Source organism: Haematobia irritans, chromosome 5, assembly GCF_050003625.1.
Source record: "Haematobia irritans isolate KBUSLIRL chromosome 5, ASM5000362v1, whole genome shotgun sequence".
In the NCBI taxonomy this organism is placed as follows: Eukaryota; Metazoa; Arthropoda; class Insecta; order Diptera; family Muscidae; genus Haematobia; species Haematobia irritans.
Genome location: NC_134401.1, coordinates 24,910,008 through 24,929,318, shown reverse-complemented (window position 1 = coordinate 24,929,318; position 19,311 = coordinate 24,910,008).

Sequence of the window (19,311 nt, the reverse complement as noted above, 5' to 3'; positions counted from 1 at the left end):
AAATTGGTCCATATCAGTCCACTTTTACGTATAGCCCCCATATAAACGGACCCCCAAATTTGGCTTGCGATTGCTCTAAGAGAAGCAAATTTCATCCGATCCAGTTGAAATTTAGTACGGGGTGTTAGTATATTGTCTCTAACAACCACGCAAAAATTGGTCCATATCGGTCCATATATATATATATAGCCCCCATATAAACCGATCCCCAGATTTGAACTCTGAAACCTCTTGGAGGAGCAAAATTCACCCGATTCGGTTGGAATTTGGTTCGTGGTGTACGTATATAGTCTTTAATAACCATGCAAAAATAGGTCCATATATTTGCTCCTCTTGGAGGAGCAAAATTCATCCGATTCGTTTGAAATTTGGTACGTGGTGTACGTATATAGTCTTTAACAACCATACAGAAATTGGTCCATATCGGTCCATAATTATATATGGCCCACGTATAAATCGATCCCCAGATTTGAACTCCGGAGCCTCTTGGAAGAACAAAATTCATCCTATCCTGTTGTAATTTGGTACGTCGTGTTGGTATATGGTCTCTAACAACCATGCGAAAATTGGTCGATATCCATCCATAAATATATACAACCCCCATTTAAACCGATCCCCAGATTTGACCTCCGGAGCCTCTTGGTTATATATAGCCCCCATACAAATCGATCCCCAGATCCAACCTCCGGAACCTCTTGGTTTTATTTCTATAGAAAATTTTGTCACAATTTTATTTCTATAGAAAATTTTGTCAAAATTTTATTTCTATAGAAAATTTTGTACCATTTTATTTCAATAGAAAATTTTGTCAAAATTTTAATTCTATGGAAAATTTTGTCAAAATTTTATTTCTGTAGAAAATTTTGTCAAAATTTTATTTCTATAGAAAATTTTGTCAAAATGTTATTTCTATAGAAAATTTTGCCATATTGAATTGTATACGTATTTAATCGGCCTTTTTATACCCTCCACCATAGGATGGGGGGTATATTAACTTTGTCATTCCGTTTGTAACACATCGAAATATTGCTCTAAGACCCCATAAAGTATATATATTCTGGGTCGTGGTGAAATTCTGAGCATGTCCGTCCGTCCGTCCGTCCGTCCATCTGTTGAAATCACGCTAACTTCCGAACAAAACAAGCTATCGACTTGAAACTTGGCACAAGTAGTTGTTATTGGTGTAGGTCGGATGGTATTGAAAATGGGCCATATCGGCCCACTTTTACGTATAGCCCCCATATAAACGGACCCCCAAATTTGGCTTGCGAGGCCTCTAAGAGAAGCAAATTTTATCCGATCCGGCTGAAATTTGGTACACGGCGTTAGTATATGGTCTCTAACAACCATGCAAAAATTGGTCCACCTCGGTGCATAATTATATATAGCACCCATATAAACCGATCCCCCGATTTGGCTTGCGAGGCCTCTAAGAGAAGCAAATTTCATCCGATCAGGCTGAAATTTGGTACATACTTTTAGTATATGGTCTCTAACAAACATGCAAAAATTGGTCCACATCGGTCCATAATTATATATAGCCCCCATATAAACCGATCCCCCGATTTGGCTTGCGAGGCCTCTAAGAGAAGCAAATTTCATCCGATCCGGCTGAAATTTGGTACATGGTGTTAGTATGTGGTCTCTAACAACCATGCACAAATTGGTCCACATCGGTCCTAATTATATATAGCCCCCATATAAACCGATCACCAGATTTGACCTCCGGACCCTCTTGGAAGACCAAAATTCCTCTGATTCAGTTGAAATTTGGCACGTGGTGTTAATATATGGCCTCAAACTCCCATGCAAAAATTGGTCGAAATCGGTCCATAATTATATATAGGCCCCATATAAACCGATCCCCAGATTTGACCTCCAGAGCCCCTTGGAAAAGCAAAATTCTTCCCATTCGGTTGAAATTTGGTACGTGATGTTAGTATATGGTATCCAACAACCATGCAGGAATTGGTTCCTATCAGCCCATAATTATATATAGCTCCCATATAAACCGATCCCCAGCGTTGACCTCCGGTGCCATTTGGAGAAGCAAAATTCATCCGATCTGCTTGAAATTTGATACGTGGTGATCGTATATGATATTTAACAACCATGCCAAAAGTGGTCCACAACCCAAGTATTCCGATTGTGGATGACAGTCTTTCGTAGAAGTTTCTACGCAATCCATGGTGGAGGGTACATAAGATTCGGCCTGGCCGAACTTACGGCCGTATATACTTGTTTTGTTTAATATATACACCGTATGAACTAACTTACAATTGAGAAGACGGTATTAAGAAGTTCTAAGATACATTGCCATCGGCAAGTGTTATCGCAACCCAAGTAATTCGATAGTGGATGACAGTCTTTAGTACAAGTTTCTATGCAATCCATGTTGAAGGGTACATAAGATTCGGCCTGGCGGAATTTAATTGCCTTTTAATCTACGAACCACTTTACGCATGGTAATTATAGTACCAAATTTCAACCGGATACCTTTTTGGGGATTCCGAAGTTAAATCTTAAGGGGTTCATCTATTTTGAGGGGAGGGGTGGGGGACATATCGAAACAAAATGGCAAATCCATTCTAGAAAAATTAAGAATTTTTGAAAATATTTGACAGACAAGTTTTAGATCCATTAAAAATCATAAAAAATTATAAAAATTATTTATTTGGTAAAATATCACAAATTTGTTTAATTCACATCCAAGACACTGAATTCGGATCGCACATTAAGAAGTGATGCAAATTTAGTGCAATGGCTGTTGAAATAGTGCACTTTTGTCCTGTAACAAGTCTATGTTAAATTCATCGCTTCTGCGCCAATTTTTGCACCACTTCCGGATCCAAAAAGAGAATTTTCACTACTTTTTTGGCGACGCTTTTTATACCCTGCGCCACGATGTGGAACAGGGTATTATAAGTTAGTGCATATGTTTGCAACACCCAGAAGGAAACAAAGTAATGACCTCTGTTTTTTGGGATGCGCATGGAATAATTTTTATCGATTATCTTGAGAAGGGAAAAATCATCAACAATGACTATTATATGGCGTTATTGGAGCATTTGAAGGTCGAAATCGCGGCAAAACGGCCCCATATGAAGAAGAAAAAAGTGTTGTTCCACCAAGACAACGCACCATGCCGCAAGTCATTGAGAACGATGGCAAAAATTCATGAATTGAGCTTCGAATTGTTTCCCCACCCACCGTATTCTCCAGATCTGGCCCCCAGCGACTTTTTCTTGTTCTCAGACCTCGAAAGGATGCTCGCAGGGAAAAAATTTGGCTGCAATGAAGAGGTGATCGCCGAAACTGAGGCCTATTTTGAGGCAAAACCGAAGGAGTACTACCAAAATGGCATCAAAAAATTGGAAGGTCGTTATAATCGTTATATCGCTCTTGAAGGGAACTATGAGATTTGTGAGAAATTTTGCACAGTGAATAGAATTAAGTTGCTTACTATGCATGCCAAATTTGGTTTGGTTTTCTTTGTAAAATCGTCACTGCAAAGTCGAAAACTCTCGAAATTTTCCGACAATAACCTCTCCCGATGTACGGTAACCAAAAAAGTCCTGAGGCCAGCATATGGTATTGCTGTGGGTATGATAGAAATTCTCTCGGTAAGCAAGTTTTTCATCTCAACTACTTACCCAGTTTTTGTTACGAATAATTAAACTTGCGAATTAATTTCAACTTGCACCGTATACATCACACTAAGCTCCCCATAATTTTGTTTCCTCAAATCTAGGAAATTTTTTTCTCCTTCTCTTCTTTTGCCCTAATAAAGTTAAATTTTAATCAAATTGTTCCACAAATACTTATTAATTATTTTAATAACTAAGTATTTTAATACCCATCAAATAAAAGACCACATACTTTTCTCTCTCAACCGAATCTAATGGGCTTAAGATATTAACTTACTGGCTGGCTGGCTGAATGGATTGCTGATGGCATGGGATGAGGTGAAAAATAATCATTAAATCATGTGCAGTCTAGTGAAACTTTCACCTTTTTAATAGGTTTCAATCAATTTCCGTTTCCTTATTAAACACCTCGATGTCAGTTTTATTGAACGACGATATCTAAATGTATGGGTCTGCCTTAGCTCTTCGTATGTTAAGCCAGCCAGACAGCTAGTCAGCCAACCACCATCATGTTATGGACATAATTCATTTTGTATAGTTCAAACCCATTTGCAAAGTCTTTCGTGCATATTATGTGAATAACTAAGTAAGAATATTAGGTTCTATTGCTATTCTCAGATTCTAATATAAGTCTGCTGTATAATATCCATAAAAATTATTGGAAGATCGCAGTAATCATTTTTGAAATCCAAGACAGTTCCGAATGTGGGTCTCCACATGGAAGTAGTGAATCTCCAAATGGAACCCCCTTCTGGCAATAGTATGGATGCTTAGCTGTCATCTTCTAGCAGTAAAATCCTATCTATTCTAGTCTATTGTGATACCGCGGTGGTGAACTTCCCTCCTATCACTGTGTGCTGCCCGATTCTATGTTTAGCTCGATGACAAAAAACCTCCTTTTTACAGCCGAGTCCGAACCACGTGGTCAAACAACTTGGAGATGCCTTGATGCGTGTGATCATATTCCTTTTCTGCGTGTGGTGATTTCCATCGTGGACATAGATCAGCCACTTTATGGTTCCGTTATGCAAAATATCATAAAAACGATAGAGCCCTGAAAAACGTAGTGGTGTTAGTCATTTACCTGATGTTCCGAAAATAACATCAAATTTTAAAATCAGATTAGATTTGCTCGAACTGGCTACTTTTGACAGAAAATATGGCCTCCAAAGTGCCGACAACCCCATCACATGTTGCGTGAAAGTAGCTGTGCGTCTCACAGTTTTGAGATGATCAACTCTTTGGTAGTATTTAGTGCCAAACTTACTCTCCCCACACGGACGAAAAATACCGATTTTCATATGTTTGGGTGTAAAAATTATATGTTTGGAACTCAAATTTTTTAACACAATATTTTTAAATGCAAGCATATAATGTTCATAAACTAGCATAACATGTTTGGTACATATATGTTAATATGTTAGAACATATTATGTTTGGGACACAAAATGTTTGTAAATATAATATGCTTAGATGCAAACATATATTAATTTGGAAATAGCCTATAAACATATATGTGTTTAGAAAGAGAGACCTAGAGAGTATGCTGCAAGTAAAATAATGGAAGTAACTAATTGGCGCCCTAAAACTATATCCACACAAAGAAAATTTCATTAAAATTCTTTACCACCAGTGTCTGCCCTAATGTGAAACATAATATGTTTGAACAATACAAACAATATTTTGTTTGGACCAATCCTGAAAATATATATGCTTGAAGCAAAATGTGTTTGGGGTATATGTTACAGAAGCGCCATAAGGAGCCACCGTGGAGCAATGGTTAGCATGCCCGCCTTGCGTACACTAGGTGGTGGTTTCGATTCCTGCTTCGACCGAACACCAAAAAAAGTGGTTTCATTGCAATGTGGAACGCCGTTCGGACTCGGCTATAAAAAGGAAGTCCAATGTCATTGAGCTTAACATGGAATCGGGCAGCACTCAGTGATAAGAGAGAAGTTCACCAATGTGGTATCACAATGGACTGAATAGTCTAAGTGAGCCTGATACATCGGGCTGCCACCTAACCTGACCAGTCTAATTTTTTTGGTTCAGCGGTGAGCTTTTGCATTTTTATACCCTCCACCATAGGATGGGGGGTATATTAACTTTGTCATTCCGTTTGTAACACATCGAAATATTCCTCTAAGACCCCATAAAGTATATATTCTGGGTCGTGGTGAAATTCAGAGTCGATCTGAGCATGTCCGTCCGTCCGTCAGTTGAAATCACGCTTACTTCCGAACGAAAGAAGCTATCGACTTGAAACTTGGCACAAGTAGTTGTTATTGATGTATGTCGGATGATATTGCAAATGGGCCATATCGGTCCACTTTTACGTATAGCCCCCATATAAACGGACCCCCAAATTTGGCTTGCCGGTCCTCTACGAAAAGCATCCAATCAGGCTGAAATTTGGTACGTTGTGTTAGTATATGGTCTCTAACAACCATACAAAAATTGGTCCACATCGGTCCATAAATATATATAGCCCCCATATAAACCGATCCGCAGATTTGACTTGCGGAGCCTCTAAGAGAAGCAAATTGCATCCGATCCGGTTGAAATTTGGTAAATGGTGTCAGCATAAATTCTCTACCGACCATGCAAAAATTGGTCAACATCGGTCCATAAATACATATAGCCTCCATATAAACCGATCCCCCCGATTTGGCTTTGCGGAGCCTCTAAGCGATGCAAATTTCATCCGATTCGGCTGTAATTTGGTACAAGGTGTTGGTATACGGTCTCTAACTACCGTGCAAAAATTGGTCCACATCGGTTCATAATTATATATAGCCCCCATATAAACCGATCCCCAGATTTGACTTGCGGAGCCCCTAAGAGAAGCAAATTTCATCCGATCCGGTTGAAATTTGGTACATGGTGTCAGCATATGATCTCTAACAACCTTGCAAAAATTGGTCCCCATCGGTTCATAAATATATACAACTCCCTCAAACGCCAATGCAAAAAGTGGTCGAAATAGGTCCATAATTATATATAGCCCCCATATAAACCGATCCCCAGATTTGACCTCTGGAGTCCCTTGGAAGAGCAAAATTCGTCCGATTCTGTTGAAATTTGGTACGTGATGTTAGTATATGGTATCCAACAACCATGCAGGAATTGGTTCATGTCAGTCGATAATTATATATAGCCCCCATATAAACCGATCCCCAGATTTGACCTCCGGTGCCTTTTGGAGAAGCAAAATTCATCCGATCTGGTTGAAATTTGGTACGTGGTGGTAGTATATAATATTTAACAACCATGCCAAAAGTGGTCCATATCAACCCATAATCATATATAGCCTCCATATAAACCGATCCTGGTATTTGGTTTTGGAGCCACTTGGACCAGCAAATTTCATCCGAGTCAGTTGAAATTTGGTACATTGTGCTCGTATATGGCCGTTAACAACCATGCCTAACTAGGTCCATATCGGTCTATAGTTATATATAGCCCTCAGATAAATCGATCCCCAATCACACAAAAATTGGTCCATATCAAGCTCATAATTGTATATAGCCCACATATAAGCGACCCCCATATTTCAATTCTGGCTCTCTGCTTACCGTGCAAAAGTCCATATCGATTCTTAATTATTTCTAGACTTACCTATACATGCCTTTTCTGTCTAATAAAAGGTGGTTAAATTATAAGGGCCGATGTTGAATGTGAACCACACCTAAACGCCAAGTTTTTTTTCCCGAATTTTATTTGACATTTCTCTATTTTAGACTTATTCAATTTGAACCATGGAGAGATACACAATCCAACAACGTATTAAATGGTTCCAAGAAATGGCAACAGTGGATGATCAATTTTCGAAGAAAATTCATCTTCAGTGATGAGGCATATTTTCACCTCAGTGGATTCGTCAATAAACAGAATTGCCGCATTTGGGGGAATGAGAATCCAAGAGTGATTGTCGAAAAACCAATGAACCCACAAAGAGTAACTGTTTGGTGCGGTTTATAGGATAGCGGCATCATCGGGCCGTACTTTTTTCCAAAATGAGGTCGGTCAGGCAGTTACTGTGAATGGTGTTCGCTATCGTGAGATTATAACGCACTTTTTATGGCCCGAATTGGAAGATATGGGTGTGGACGATATGTGGTTTCAGCAGGACGGTGCCACTTGCCACACAGCTAACGAAACAATGGCTCTTTTGCGCAACAAATTCAATGGCCGTGTTATCTCACGTAATAGCGATGTCAATTGGCCGCCAAGATCATGTTTGACTTTTCTTCTTTGGGGTTATATGAAAGAAAAGGTGTACGTCGATAAGCCAGCAACAATTCAAAAGCTAAAGGATAAGATAATTCGACACATTAACGGCATAGAACCTCCATTATGCCTCAGCGTCATCGATAATTTGGACCATCGGATGGAGGTGTGCCACCGAGGTCGCGGCGCCCATTTGGCCGATATTTTGTTCCATACATAATTGAGTAATACCAATATATCATAATAAAATAAAATTACAATAATTTCCTAAATAGTTTGTGTTTTATTCAAAATCAACATCGGCCCTTGAAATTTTAACCACCTTTTATATACCACGTATGGACTAACTAACAATTTAGAAAACGATTTTAAGAAGTTTTAAGATACCACAACCCAATTAATTCGATTGTGGATGACAATCTTTCGTAGAAGTGTCTACGCAATCCAAGATTCGGCCTGGCCGAACTTACGGCCGTATATACTTGTTCGGAACTTCAATGGCTTTAATCCAATCTTTACAAAAGAGCTGTGAGTTTTTGCAATCCTCCAAATTTGACATTTTTAAGGTTATAGGTGCTCAGTCAACTGTTCGACACCTGAAGAAGCTATTGATGCGTTCAGAATAAATGTTGGCGAGATATCTAAAACAGAGTTGTAAAAGTGCTTGGAAAATGGAATAAACGCATGCGAAGGTGTATAGATCTTAATGTAGAATATTTTGAAAACCAATAAAACTATTTTCAATGATTAATTTTGTTTTTTTTTTCTAATCTCGAAATATAAAAGGCATCCCTCGTAAAAGTTATGACTTAGGAATAACTTCGATTTTTTGCTGGGATTACTCTTCCCTATATTTAACGATACAACCTAATGTGACCTAGTTTAAGAATATCAAACATATGTACTCGTCTTTACAATATTTGTATCTAATTGTTCTTTGCAAAGAATCAGTCTATTCATAGGAGTACTTGGGATATGCTCAAAGAAAAATCTTAGTTAATTGATGAAGTTTAGTCTTCGCCATGTTAACAACATTCACTTTTGCCCGAAGAGAAGAAGTAACATTCCAGCATTTACTGGTCTCACAGCAAAAAAAAAAAGAAAATCTAATGGCTATTGGAAATTGCTAATAATTTCTCAATCTTAATTCGCCTATGATTTTTCCTTGAGTTTATGAACAATTGTTGCTCTCTAGTAAAGGCAAAAGACTTTCCACAAATATATGCTTTCCAATCCGCACTTTGGGAGCTTACCAAGGGATAGATAGATACATGCACACATACACACTACCACATAGACTCCCACACATCAATATATTTACAATCCGATTATGTTTTGCCACTATATATCTCAAACTACTGGGGACCACAGGTGTATATGAAGGTGATATAGTTTCCTATTAAATTCTCCATCACATGTGGATGAACAGGAGCTGAAAACGATATGGGCATAGAGATAGAAGGCCACAACGAATGAATGAGTTTGGTATTAGACAGACATCAATAAGACAGCCAAGCCGAGCCAAGCCAAGACCGGGGCTAGCTGACAAATTGAAAGACAAGCATAAAATTTTCAAGCATATGAGCTTTACTAGCAATTTCTTTGGATATGGACAGCGAGGGATCGAATGGATGAAAGACTAACGTCTTTGGGGTTCAATGATGTCGAATTAATTACATTTGGCAGACGAACAATTTCTTCTGTCATTTACTTGTTTCTGCACACACACACACGCACTCAAAAATAAGGGCTATTTAGTAATGCCCTCTTGAAGGTGGGGATAAATGTTGGATATTTCGCGGACAGCGCGTACTAGTAGTGTCTAGAAGGTTATTTGGGATAAGACTTTGCCTTTAGCTTGTCTTTCATGTTTACATTGCGGTTGAGTTAGTCTGAATGGTTGGCATGGTTGGTTGGCTATTTTTATTCATTTCTTAGCTAGTTATTCCGTGGCTGGGTAATACAGTGCCTGAGAGCGTACTTTTTAGTCCTCTTTTTATTTGTAACATTTGCAAAAATGTTTATAAAATATTTCTAGCAAAATTCAAGGAAGCATATCCATATCCCAGAAAAAAGAGCTTCCAAGAACTTGTGATCTGGAAGTAGTGAAAATTCCAAATCATATCCAAACACGTATATACGGCCGTACGAAAGACTATCATCCACAATTGAATTACTTGGGTTGTGGTATATGTGGGCTATATACAATTATGAACTTGATATGGACCAATTTTTTGTGATTGGGGATCGATTTATCTGAGGGCTATATATAACTATAGACCGATATGGATCTAGTTAGGCATGTACTAGCACAATGTACCAAATTTCATCTGACTCGGATGAAATTTGCTCCTCCATGAGGCTCCAAAACCAAATCTTGGGATCGGGGCTATATATGATTATGGACTGATATGGACCACTTTTGGCATGGCTGTTAAATATCATGTACTACCACCAAGTACCAAATTTCAACCACATCGGATGAATTTTGTTTCTCCAAAAGGCACCGGAAGTCAAATCTGGGGATCGGTTTATATGGGGGCTATATATAATTATGGACCGATTTCGACCAATTTTTGCATGGTTAATAGAGACCATATACTAACACCATGTACCAAATTTCAGCCGGATCGGATGATATATATCGGTCCATAATTATATAAATGGGGGCTTTATATAATTATGGACCGATTTCGACCAATTTTTGCATGGTTATTAGGGATCATATACTAACACCATGTACCAAATTTCAGCCGGATCGGATGAAATTTGCTTCTCTTAGAGGCTCCGCAAGCCAAATCGGGGGATCGGTTTATATGGGGGCTATATATAATTATGGACCGATGTGGACCAATTTTTGCATAGTTGTTAGAGACCGTATAATTACACCATGTACCAAATTTCAACCGAATCGGATGAAATTTGCTTCTCTTAGAGGCTCCGCAAGCTAAATCCGGGGATCGGTTTATATGGGTACTATATATAATTATGGACCGATGTGGACCATTTTTTGCGTGGTTGTTAGAGACCATATACTAACACCATGTACCAAATGTCAGCCGGATCGGATGAAATTTCCTTCTCTTAGAGTCCCCGCAAGCCAAATTTGGGAGTCCGTTTATATGGGGGCTATACGTAAGAGTGGACCGATATGGCCCATTTACAATACCATCCGACCTACATCAATAACAACTACTTGTTCAAGTCGATAGCTTGTTTCGTTCGGAAGTTAGCGTGATTTCAACAGACGGACGGACATGCTCAGATCGACTCAGAATTTCACCACGACCCAGAATATATATACTTTATGGGGTCTTAGAGCAATATTTCAATGTGTTACAAATGGAATGACAAATTTAATATACCCCCATCCTATGGTGGAGGGTATAAAAAAGTCCTTAATTGTCCCCAATATGTCACTAAAATGTAGGTTCCATAGTGTATGTTGTAGGATACCAAAAATGGTCTGCCAATATATCTTACCTAACCTCCACTAAGGTCCACTACAATGTGTTACAAACGGAATGACAAATTTAATATACCCCCATCCTATGGTGGAGGGTATAAAAAAGTACTTAATTGTCCCCAATATGTCCCTAAAATGTAGGTTCCATAGTGTATGTTGTAGGATACCAAAAATGGTCTGCCAATATATCTTACCGAACCTCCACTAAGGTCCACTACTTTTCGATATGAGACGGCTTCTCAAATCGACTTACTTATCCCAGATCATGGATCATTAAATCGAGTAGGGTAAAAAACCATTCGATTCTTTCTTAGTTATTGTATTTTTCCCATTCTCTTCCTTCTGCTTGCCACTTTTATTGGGTTTGTCGTTTGTTGCTTGTCTTTTAGTGGCATTTTGGCTGCAGGGTTTAAGAAATTTGCTGACTAGCTGTACTCGGTTGGCGGTTGTGAAGTGTCTTTCCTAGGCTATCAATATCATGTTGAACACTATGTGCGACTAAACAGTCTTAAAACGAGATACGAAATGTGTCTTTTGTGGTGCTGAGTGGCTAAATGGCAGGCTGAATGCCTGTCAGCCTTATTTCCCTCATTCACTACCCTAACCTATTTCCCTTTCCGGGTACTGCTCTACTCCTGTGTATTTTGTTTTAACCACATTTAACTTTGAGCTTTTGGACGTCGCCTGCCTTTGGGGGTAGCCAGCCAATTGGCTTGCCTTGTATCCAAGAATGCCAGAGCTTATCTTGTCAAATCGTTTGCTGACATCGTTAAGTCAATGTGGTCACTATTGGTTTCAATTGATCTTTGGATTTGTCTATTTACTTTCTACTTGGTAATTTTTCTTTTAGACATTACCTCCCACTATTCCACCACATTCGAGTGGTGTAGTATGTCGTCTTTGTAAAATGGAAAATTGTATTGCCATAATGCCAAAGGTTTACATCGGGATAAGATGTGGGCGACTCTATACCTTTGTCAAGCTCCTTTTTTTTTTTGAAGGGGGAGAGGAATAATGTCAAAGAATTTTAATTGAAAATGTACATTTTTGTGGTTCACTTTGTTTTATATAAAATTTCTAAAGAAGAATTTCCTTTATTGCAATGGTGTGCCGCTCAGGAATTGGAAACTTATATGTGGTCCTTTTTTTTTGAGAATTAGGTGAAAAAAATTCAATTCGCCAGGTTGTTTAAAAATGTATGAAATTTTTAAGGCTCTATAAATTTTGTTGTCATCTGGGAGTATATATCACAATTTACATCGGCACTATTATTCCAAAATCATGGCAGGGCTGCAAAAGAGTCCTTCATAGGGAAACCAGAAAAGGGGATTTATGCAATACCGAAAACCTGCAATCTTATAACTATGCCACCATGGAATGCATACTATAATTGTCTTTGAAAACATCTCCTCCTTATGGATTGTCATATATAGAGCAGGGTGGCTGATATGTTATGCAACAAAGAAAAGCGCTATATTTGTATACCCTCCACCATAGAATAGGGAGTGTATTAACTTTGTCATTCCTTTTGTGACACATCGAAATACTGGTCTCAGACCCCATAAAGTATATATAACATATTGTTGGCCGCGGGGAACTCCGGCGTCGATCTAGTGATGTCCGTTCGTCTGTTGACAAACTATCGACCTGAAACTTGGCACAAGTATTTTTTATTGATGTAGGTCGGATTGTATTGCAAATGAGCCATATCGGACTATTTTTAGGTATAGCCCGGACTATTTAAAGGTCTCGTCATCCTTAAAATACGTCCTATATGCACCATCCTCTGCTGCTACTATTCCTACTCTTCTTGCCTAGTTCTCCAGTATTTTTCTTATCTCGATCACCCCATAGTATTTTCGTCGCCCTTCTGACCATTGCCTTGGCCCACTTCGCTTTATGTGTACCCCGTGCCCATTTATACAAATCAGCCCACGTTGCCTTTGGCCATTGGCTTTGTCATCTCTAAGTTCACTTCCCTATATATCGCCAAAAAAATTTGGTGAAATGTCACTAGAATAAATCTCCCAGTTACCAGACGTGTGCTTTGGAAATGATAGAAACCTGAAGTTTGTGAAGCAAATACACAATTCAATACATATCAGCCAGCCTATAAGGGGGCAGATTATTTGTTCTTAGGAAAGACCAAGATTGAACAACGGAAAATGGCAGTCGAACCCAATTATTCATAGCTTTTCTACAAAGACATTTAAAATGATCTAACGATTTTGGAGAAGCTTGATTTTAAGTCCATGTGCACCCACAGTTGCCGCTCGAGGCAAAAATAAACTATTTGTTCTATAAAAATTTCTATAAAAATTTCTATAGAAGTTTCTGCAAACTTTTGTTCCTATTAAAAATTTTATCAAAATTTTGTTTCTTTCGTCAAAATTTTATTTCTATAGAAAATTTTGTCAAAATTTTATTTCTATAGAAAATTTTGTCAAAATTTTATTCCTATAAAGAATTTTGTCAAAATTTTATTTCTATAGAAAATTTTGTCAAAATTTTATTTCTATAAAAAATTTTGTCAAAATTTTATTTCTACATAAAATTTTGTCAAAATTTTATTTCTATAGAAAATTTTGTCAAAATTTTATTTCTATAGAAAATTTTGTCAAAATTTTATTTCTGTAGAAAATTTTGTCGAAATTTTATTTCTATAGAAAATGTTTGTAAAATTTTCTATAGAAATAAAATTTTGACCAAATTTTCTATAGAAATAAAATTTTGTCAAACTTTTGTATAGAAATAAAATTTTGATAAAAATTTTCTATAAAAATAAAATTTTGCACACATTTTATATAGAAATGAAAATTTGACAAACTTTTCTATAGAAATAAAATTTGGACAAAATTTTCTACAGAAATAAAATTTTGACAAAATTTTCTATAGAAATAAAACTTTGACAAAGTTTTCTGCAAAAATAAAATTTTGAGAAAATTTTCTATAGAAATAAAATTTTGAGAAAATTTTCTATAAAAATAAAATTTTGAGAAAATTTTGACAAACAAATAAAATTTTGGCAAATTTTTCTATAAAAATACAAATTTGAGAAAATTTTCAAATCAAATAAAATTTGCAGAACATTTTCAATAGAAATAACTTTAAATAAAGAAAATTTGTTGTAGAGATATTTAGAACATTTTCTATAGAAATTAAATTTTGAGAACATTTTCTATAGAAATAAAATTTTGAGAAAAATTTCTTTAGAAATAAAATTTTGTCACAACATTCTATAAAAACAAAATTTTGTCAAAACATTCTATAAAAATAAATTTTGAGAAAACTTTCTACAGAAGTAAAATTTCGAGAAAACTTTCCACAGAAGTAAAATTTTGAGAAAATTTTTATAGAAACAGAATTTTGATAATATTTGCTATAGAAATAGATGTTTGACATAATTTTCTATAGAAAAAAAAATTGACAAAATTTTCTATAGAAATAAGATTTTGACAAAAGTTTCTATAGAAAAAAATGTTGACAAAATTTTCTATAGAAATAAAATTTTGACAAAATTTTTTATAGAAATAAAATTTTGCAAACATTTTCTATAGAAATAAAAATTTGACAAACTTTTCTATAGAAATAAAATTTTTACAAAATTTTCTACCGAAATAAAATTTGGACAAAATTTTCTATAGAAATAAAATTTTAACCAAATTTTCTATAGAAATAAAATTTTGACAAAATTTTGTATAAAAATAAAAAATGTTCTAAATATCCCTATAGCAAATTTTCTTTGTTTAAAGTTATTTCTATTGAAAATGTTCACAAATTTTATTTGATTAGAAAATTTTCTCAAATTTGCATTTTTATAGAAAAATTTGTCAAAATTTTATTTCTATACAAAAATTTGTCAAAATTTTCTCATAATTTTTTTTTATAGAAAATTTTCTTAAAATTTTATTTCTATAGAAAATTTTCTGATAATTTTATTTTTGCAGAAAACTTTGTCAAAATTTTATTTCTATAGAAAATTTTGTTATTATTATAAAATGCTATTTCTATAGAAAAATTTTATTTCTAAAGAAAATTATGTGAACAGTTTATTTCCATAGAAAATTTATGAAGTACCTCTTAGTTGCAGAGGAATGTTGTGCAAAATCCACCAAAATATTAAGAATTCTACCAATCCAGCCAACAATAAAAGATCCTCCATGTTTGGTACAATTCTACCAACTATGGGAACGGTGATGGCACCCCGTTTTGGGGTCTTCGCTTTTGGGGCCATTTCATCTTATAACCGATTTCCCTTTCATTCAATTTACAAGGATTTTTTCTTTCATACTGCCATACATTTTGTTTTTGCTATCAGTCCAATTACACTTTTGTAAACTTATTAAGGCAACATACTTTTCCTTTTTTTGGATTTTCCTACAACAGCATGTTCTCTTATTTGTTTGGCAAAAACAAAATAATGAGAAAACTTTTCTAGTTCTCCTCTCGACTTTGGCCAATATAAGGCGTTAGCATTTCAATTTGAAAAGTGTTACAGCTGATAAAGATGGATAAACAAGATTTTTAAATAGTTTGTGTTATTAAGCAAATATTTATGCTTCTCGATGATAGAATCATAATTTGTTTGCCAAGTTGTTCGTTTCATTTCGAGCCCTTTCCCTGCCACACGTCTCATAACCAAAGGTCTGCTCAATCACATTTTGTTCATTCGTTCGTAGATCTTATCCTTTTCCTTGTTGCTATCGATGAAAGATTATCAGAAGTGCTTGAATAGAAAATGCCTGGCAACAGAATTCTGAGGTTTGTTTTGGGCAAAACAATAACAAATAAAGTTTTTGGTTTTTTCTTCTTTATCGCAAAAAGTTTGCATTTGCGTTTTGAAGAAAGTGAATGTAGCACAATGGGAAAAAGGAAATGAATGCGTTCTTTTTTGAAAATTGGCCTTATCAATTGTGCTTAGCCTACCAAACAAAAAAAACGTTTTTCCATGAAATTGTTTCTATTTTCAATGAAGTTCTTTTGGAGAAGTCTAAGAAAATAGGCCTCTTGGAGGTTTTACGCAAAAAATTTTATTTTGGACAATTAAATGTAGCAAAAAAGAAATCAATAAAAATAATTAACAAAACTATAAAAATAAATTTAAAAATGAGTCTGTGTCATTTGGCTTTTCCATTTCCATGCTTCATCTCTTGAGAAGGTTATGGAAATTGAAAAACAATTAAACTACCAAATATGGTTTCTATCGTTCCATATATTGATCACAGCCCAAACACAATTTTTAGTTGGTTTTCCTGATAGAGGGAATTTTGAAAGATATATACCAAGTATGATTTATATCAGTCCATGTATTGATGTAGCCCTCACATAAGCCAATCGCAAAATTTTACATCTTGAGCATTTGATATAGCAACCGACCAAATTTCTATTCAATTGTTCAATATCTACTATAACGATAGGTTATTCCCTCTCAGCCTGAGATAATTCCCAGGAAAACCATGGTTCGTTTATTCTACAAAATGAGAAAAGGAGAATGCACGGCTGCTACGGTTTTGAGGTAAGTGGCTTTACTTACAAGCTGTATTCTGACCCAAAACAGGAACTTGTGACAAAGTTGAAGGCGATTGGACTTAAACTGCGACCAAGACTTTGATCACAAAAATATGTTCACAGACACACGGACGGACGGACGGACGGACGGACGCACAGACGTACAAGGCTAGATCGACTCAGGGACCCACACTGAGCATTATTGCCAAACACACCATGTGTCTATCTCGTCTCCATCTGGGTGTTGCAAACATATGCACTAACTTATAATACCCTGTTCCACAGTGTGGCACAGGGTATAAAAATGGTTCTACGTGCTTTATTATCTTTAATCATATGAAAATAGAATGTATATTACGTGAAATTAAATTTGTATTCAGTCTTTTAAAAATTCATTAATCACAAAAATAATACCGTAGATAGCTACGTAGTCTCTCATTTGAAATTCACAAAGTCTCCCTATTGTTGGTCTATTACAAGTACTTCATGTTGGGCAAAGAACATACTAAGATGTAGTTCAAAATCACTTGATCACTTTTTGCGCCACATATATTTTTTGGCAAAAGATTTTTGATTTGAAACTTCGATTCACCATGTTTCTCGAGCAATTCATTCCCACTTCTATTTTTCATATTTTATTTCAGCAAGCAATTCTATATTGATTTGCTTTGCAAGCCCTTCCTATCGAAATTTTTATTTTCTTTTCTTTCTGATAGTTTCCGAAGATATTTTTCTATTAAATAAATTAATGAATTAAAAACGATAGTATATTTCCAAAAACTTATCAATATTGTAAACAATTTTTCACCGGAGTAGTTTTCTTTTTTCATCTTCAATAGAATTTTTTTCTATTTGGTAGATTGGTAGAATTCTTGATGTTTTGGTAGATTTTGTAAAACATTACTCTCCAACTAAGGGGTACTTCAAATCTCTATGGAAATAAAAATTTGAAAAAAGTCTCTATAAAAATAAAATTTTGAGAATTGTTCTGCAGAAATAATATTTTGGGAGTTTTTTCTATGAAAATAAAATTTTAAGAAAATCTTCTATAGATATGAAAATTTGGGAAAATGTTCTATAGAAATAAAATTCTGACAAAATTTTCTATAGAAATCAAATGTTGACAAAATTTTTTATATAAATAAAATTTGGACAAAATTTTTTATAGAAATAAAATTTTGACAACATTTTCTATGGAAATAAAATTTTGACAAAATTTTCTGTAGAAATAAAATTTTGACCAAATTTCCTTAGAAATAAGATTTTGTGAAAATTTTCAATGGAAATAAAATTTTGACAAAATGTTCCTAGAAATATGATTTTGAGAAAATTTTCTACGGAAATTAAACTTTGGCAAAATTTTTTCCAGAAATCAAATTTTGACAAAATTTTCTATGGAAATAAAATTTGGACAAAATTTTCTATAGAAATAAAATTTTGACAAAATTTTCTGTAGAAATAAAATATTGACACAATTTCCCCAGAAATAAGATTTTGAGAAAATTTTCTATGGAAATAAAATTTTGACAAAATTTCCCTAAAAATAAGATTTTGAGAAGCTTTTCTATAGAAATAAAATTTTGTTAAAATTTTCTATAGAAATAAAACTTTGACAATAATTTCTATGGAATAAGATTTTGAGAAAATTTTCTACGGAAATTAAACTTTGGCAAAATTTTTTCCAGAAATCAGATTTTGACAAAATTTTCTATGGAAATAAAATTTGGACAAAATTTTCTATAGAAATAAAATTTTGACAAAATTTTCTGTAGAAATAAAATTTTGACAAAATTTCCCTAGAAACAAGATTTTGAGAAAATTTTCTATGGAAATAAAATTTTGACAAAATTTCCCTAAAAATAAGATTTTGAGAAACTTTTCTATAGAAATAATATTTTGTTAAAATTTTCTATAGAAATAAAACTTTGACAATAATTTCGATGGAAATAACATTTTGACAACATTTTCTATAGAAATAAAATTTTGAAAAAATGTTGTGAATAAAATAATAAAAAATCTTATTAAAATTGTGCATAGAAATAAAATTTTGTCAAAATTTTGTATAGAAATAAAATGTTTTCAAAATTCTATGGAAATAACATTTCGACAACATTTTCTATAGAAATAAAATTTTGAAAACATTTTGTATAGAAATAAAATTTTATAAAAATGTTGTATAAAAATAAAATGTTGTCAAAATTTTCTATAGAAATAAAATTTTATCAAAATTTTCTATAGAAATCAAATTTTGTCAAAATTTTCTATAGAAATAAAATTTTGTCAAAATTTTCTGTAGAAATAAAATTTTGTCAAAATTTTCTATAGAAATAAAATTTTGACCAAATTTTCTATAGAAATAAAATTTTGTCAAAATTTTCTATAGAAATAAAATTTTTTCAAAAGTCTATAGCCCCCATATAAACCGATCCCCCGATTTGGCTTGCGGAGCCTCTAAGAGAA